Source organism: Rattus rattus, chromosome X (assembly GCF_011064425.1).
Source record: "Rattus rattus isolate New Zealand chromosome X, Rrattus_CSIRO_v1, whole genome shotgun sequence".
Lineage (NCBI taxonomy): Eukaryota > Metazoa > Chordata > Mammalia > Rodentia > Muridae > Rattus > Rattus rattus.
In genome coordinates, this window is record NC_046172.1 from 20346570 (window position 1) to 20352569 (window position 6000).

Sequence of the window (6000 nt, forward strand, 5' to 3'; positions counted from 1 at the left end):
AACTAAGCCAAATATTGGCAGCAATAATCTATGAAATGAGGATGGAATTGTTTATAGGCACTGTAATTACTGATCGATATGGTAAAAGGTTTGATAATTTAAAAAAGACAAGAATCAACAGTAGAACGCTGCAGTAGCAAGGGCTCTTTACAATCACCAGCATCTGCATCACAGGAATGCAGTGCTGCTTGACATTATTCTCCCCACTGAACTTTTATAATCCTCATAACTACCGTAAGGCCAAGGGATTATTATTTCTAACTTAGAGATGAAGAAACTGAGAAAAATGGAGGAAAGAAAACAGGGACTATATAATGTCTTTGCAGTAGTTAAAGGTCAGGTTCTATCTGCTGTAACTGGATAGTCTAGCACATATTGTCAGAGAGCAAAAAAGAGCAGATAGATAAACTCTGAAGGTACTGCAGAAATAACATTTTTTTGTGACAGAGGAAAGGTTTGGCATCAAAACTATTCGGTTATTTTTTCTCACTATATTTGAAAATATGTATGCTTAAAAGGAGGTAGAGAGAATAGGACAGGCATTGAATGCATGTGATATAAAAGAAGAATTTAGTATAATAGAACATCAGACTAGGAAGAGAAGGGAGTCACAATTGTATTAAAGTGGATGGAAGAAAAGATGTTGGAAGTCCATTGTATTTAGCACCTTTCCAGAAAGGATGGAGTACATTACATGGGAGTAGAAGACACAATGATATAATGAAGCCAATAGAATGATAAACTAGGTATGCTTGTTGTTAAAAATCTGAACAGTAAGGGGTTGGGGACTTAGCTCAGTGGTAGAGCGCTTGCCTAGGAAGCGCAAGGCCCTGGGTTCGGTCCCCAGCTCCGAAAAAAAAAAAAAAAAAAAAAAATCTGAACAGTAAGATAATATAAAAGGAACAGAAAATGATAGGAAGGAATGAAACTGAGAAAAGTAGAATAGAGAATGGGTTAAGATAGCAAAGGACAATCTGAGCAAGTAGTTAGGAGTGATTAGTGCTGTTGGAGAGGATTAGGGTTCTGTATCCTGGAACTTATAGTACCAGAAGATCTGCCACCATCTTCTGGCCTCTACCAGTGCTTCACTCAAATGCACACCCCTCCACTCTCACATATACACAAACAAAAAGAAATCTTCTATAATATATTTTTGAGTTTTGGAGAAGAGGGAGGCAGAGAATGCAAGTGAGGCTGTAAGTACTGAGCTATGAGGAGAAAACATGAAGGTTCTTCTTGAGGAGGACCAAAGATGAAATGCAGTAAATTATTAGTCACCAGAAAGAAGGGTCGAGTGAAACAGACAAGCAAACGAGGCTTTGTGTGTATAGGTACAATGTCTATATGCTTATTCTGAAGTATAGTATAGAGAAAGAACAGAAGTACAGAAGGTTGATGAAACCATTATTTTCCTAGCACAGCAGAGAGTACACCTTAGATCCCAGAAGGTGGTTGAAAGAGAAATGAGGTTCAAAACTCTGAGGTAAAATCTTGATTTTTTTTATGGATCCACAAGTGATTCATCTAGTGACCTTCACGAGTCACAAGCTGTTACCTTTTTTTCAGTTCTTCATTTAATAACCCTGGCTGCTGCCTGCCTTGCAGCAACATAGAAAGTAGAAATTGGATAAGGCCTGCAGACCATTAGAATTTTTCAGAAGGACTCATTCTGTAGCACTGTTATTATTGTTGTGATGTTCATGAATTTTATTCTGGATTCCATTAGAACACTGTGAAGGAAGGACAGATGCTCAGAAAAATTGAACTAGATCTTTCATGCATATGTAACTGGGACAGTTAGGTTTTGCTTTCCCTCATCTTGCTGCAGGATGATCATGAAATGTAGGCTAAGTCGTATTACTGCTTACCTCAGCAGCACACATACTAATATGATATCCACGTTTAGGAACCATTCTAAACTGCCCAATTAGAATGTGTGTGTGTGTGTGTGTGTGTGTGTGTGTGTGTGTGTGTGTGTGTGGGTGTGTTATGTGAATGTATATGTATATATTGAACCTTTTCTTTTACTAATGATATAGTACTTACTAATGAAAGAAAGACAAAATATGCAAATATGCAATGTTCATTATACTTGCTCTCAGTAATATAGTAAGAACCCTCTTAAATTTCTTAATAGGATGGAAAGTCCTCATAAAAATTTAACTAGATTTTATTCCCACTGAATCTCCTGCCTAATAACACATGTATAATAACTTAGTATGTTAGCAAGACTCTGGGATATGTATGAAGCTACACGACAAGTAAGACATCACTTAGTTCTTAAAGACTCCATAGTATTGTAGTTAAGGAGGTATGTAAAATAATACAAAATCCCTTCATAGGGAGATGTATAAATGTAGAATCATAGCATAAGAAGAAAACAGAATAACACCCCAACATCAGAAAGCAAATAGAAAAGAAAAAATGTGGTGCAGAGGCCATGGAAGAATGCTGATTACTGATTGCTCTCCAAGACTTGGGCAACTCCCTCTCCTCTCCCCTCCCCTCTCCCCTCCCCTCCCCCTCCCTCCCTCTCCCTCTCCCTCTCCCTCTCCCTCTCCCTCTCTTTTCTTTAATCCTTTTTTACAGTCCAGACTTCATCCCCCTCCCAGTCTACCCCCACCACTCCTCACCATACCTCCTCCCCCCTGTCTCCAAGAGAATGTCCCCACCCTGCACCCTACTTAACCAGACCTTCCCCTCCCTGGGATCTCATGTCTCTTGAGGGTTGGGGTGCTTCTTCTCTGACTTAGGCCAGACAGGCAGTCCTCTGCTGTATATGTGCTGGGTGTGTCAGACCCAGCTGATGCTGCTGCCTGGTTGATGACTCAGTGTCTGAGAGATCTCTGGAGTCCAGGTTAGTTGAGACTGCTGGTCTTCCTATTGGTCCACCCTCCTCCTCAGCTTCTTCCAGCTTTCCTCCTATTAAACCCCAGGGGTCCCCAGCTTGACCATTGGTTCAATATAAATATTTGCATCTGACTCTTTGAGCTGCTTGTTGGGCTTCTCAGAGGGCAACCATGCTAGGCTCCTGTCTGCAAACACACCACAAAATCAGTAACAGTCTCAGAGCCCTAGGCCTCCCCTGAGCTGGATCCCAACTTGGGCCTGTCACCGCACCTCCTTTCTCTCATGCTCTTCTCCAGTTTTGTCCCTGCAGTTACTTCAGACAGGAAGAATTATGGAACAGAGCTTTGACTGTAGGATGGTAACCCCATTTTTCACTTGATGCCCTGTTTTTCTGCTGGAGGTGGTCTCTATGAGTTCCCTCTCCCCACTGTTGGTTCATCTAAGGTCCCTCCCTTTGAGTCCTGAGAGTCTCTCACCTTCCAGGTCTCTGGTACATACTGGAGGCTCCCTCCCACCTCCTACCTCCCGAGGTTGCCTGTTTCTATTCTTTCTGTTGACCCTCAGGGCTTACTGATTTCTAATACAAGCCAAGGCCATCTGTCCACGGTGACACAAGCCACAATTAGCTGGACCCTCTGACATCAATTACTAATTAAGAAAATATACCAGAAGCTTGGCCACAGGCCATTCTGGTAGGAGCATTTTCTCAGTTGAGATTCCCTCTTCCCCAAAGATTCTAGTTTGTGCTAAGGTGACATAAAACTAGCCATCACTGAAAGACTGTAGCAGGGACAACAAAATTAGCCTACTGGGTCATTGACAGTAAATCCCACAAGAAATTTTCTTTTCTCTTGAGATATGATCTCACTGTATAACCCTGGGAGGTCTAGAACTGGCTATGTAGATTAAGCTGACTTTGAACTCACAGTGATAAACTGGCCGCTCTCTTTCCAGTGCTAGGATGAAAGGCATGTGTCACTGTGAGAAATCACTTTTAAACTTTGTTCTAAGATATGTATAAAAGTAAATTATATTGAAGACATGGAAAATAGTAGAAAAATATAGCAAGGTATATGGGACTGTGATATCAGGGTTGAGGTAGTAGTAATACACTAAAGATCAGAGAACAGTTATGGAATTGTCCTGGCTTGGGGAAAGGCATGAACTAGATATGTTGACAGAACAATGGTGGTAATTTATGGAAAAAAAATGGACTGTAGAGGAAGAAATAAAACAGATTCACCCTTTAGATACACCAAACAAATTTACCCTTTAAATTCACCACTCTGAGAGCATGAACAAGGCAGATGGAAGTGAAGGAACAATGAAGAAGGTTCTTAACAAGGACGTTGCTAATACTCACCTGATAACACAGATGACTTCAGAGAACTGCAAAGCACCGATGCCGACCACGTGCCAGACATTCACTTATATTATCTTGAATCTTGTAACTAGTCAACATATACACATAATTATTTTGCTTATTGAACTGATATAGAAGATATAACTTAAAAACACAAATGTGTTGCCTAAGATGTTGCCATTAGTTGATATATACAAGTCTGTAAGTCTTCAACTAGTTGGATTCCAGCAAATAGAATTTCAGGGTAGTATGTTTTAGGAGTGGCACTCACAGTGCTTAATGCCTGGTCAGAGGCGTGTATAGTTCAAGGTGGTTCATGGGAGGTTTCTGTAGCCAAAAACTATAAATATTAAAAGATGTAATAATGATCCAAATACCAACATTCCTGTTGGTTGCTTCTAGATAACAACAATAGTCGTGAAGAAGCAGTACTGGCTGCTCTTTCAGAAGACCTGAATTTGATTCCCAACACCCACACGCTGCTAACAACCATTTGTAACCCCAGTCCTATGGGATTTTGATACCCAGTTCTAGCCTTCTTGCACACTAGGCATGCATGTGGTTCACAGTCATATATGCACTTACCATAATAAACAAATAAAAATAAAAGGAAACAAATGTGAGGGACATGGTGAGATTCTTTGTGCTAATACAAACATCTGAACCCAGAAATGTTTGAAAGTTCAAGTGTAATCAATGGGATAGAAATATATTCATTTTGTTTTTTCAAGTTCAAAGCAGATATTCTTCATTGACCGGAGGTTTGTTTTACAAGTCTTTGCAGTTTTTTTGAGATCCCATTTGTCGATTCTTGATCTTAGAGCATAAGCCATGGGTGTTTTGTTCAGGAAATCTTTCCATCTTCTGAACAAAAACCATTCTGGAAATCAGTCTGGAGGTTCCTCAGAAAATTGGACATTGAACTGCCTGAGGATCCAGCTATACCTCTCCTGGGCATATGCCCAAAAGATGCCCCAACATATAGACCGTGCTCCCACCTATGTTCGTCGCAGCCTGTTATAAAAGCCAGAAGATGGAAAGAACCCAGATACCCTTCAACAGAGGAATGGATACAGTGCCCATGTGTTCCAAATGCTTCCCTAGTTTTTCTTCTATTAGTTTGAGTGTATCTGGTTTGATGTGGAGGTCCTTGATCCACTTGGACTTAAGCTTTGTACAGGGTGATAAGCATGGATCGATCTGCATTCTTCTACATGTTGAGCTCCAGTTGAACCAGCACCATTTGCTGAAAATGCTATCTTTCTTCCATTGGATGGTTTTGGCTCCTTTGTCAAAAATCAAGTGCCCATAGGTGTGTGGGTTCATTTCTGGGTCTTCAATTCTGTTCCATTGGTCTATCTGTCTGTCTCTGTACCAATACCATGCAGTTTTTATCACTATTGCTCTGTAATACTGCTTGAGATCTGGGATAGTGATTCCCCTGAAGTCCTTTATTGTTACGAGGACAGTTTTAGCTATCCTGGGTTTTGTTATTCAGATGATTTTAAATTGTCTATCAACTCTTTGAAGAATTAGATTAAGTTACTTTTGATAGGATTGCATTGAATCTGTAGATAACTTTTGGTAGAATGTTTTACTATAATAATCCACCAATCCTTGAGCACCTGGAATCCTTCCATCTTCTAGGTCCTCTTCAATTTCTTTCTTCAAATCTTGAAATTCTTATCATACAGATCTTGCTTGGTTAAGTACTTTATATTATTTGGTCCTACGCTTTTATTGTGCCCTGGCATTAAGAGCAGTGCTATCTGTTTAATCCGAGGCTC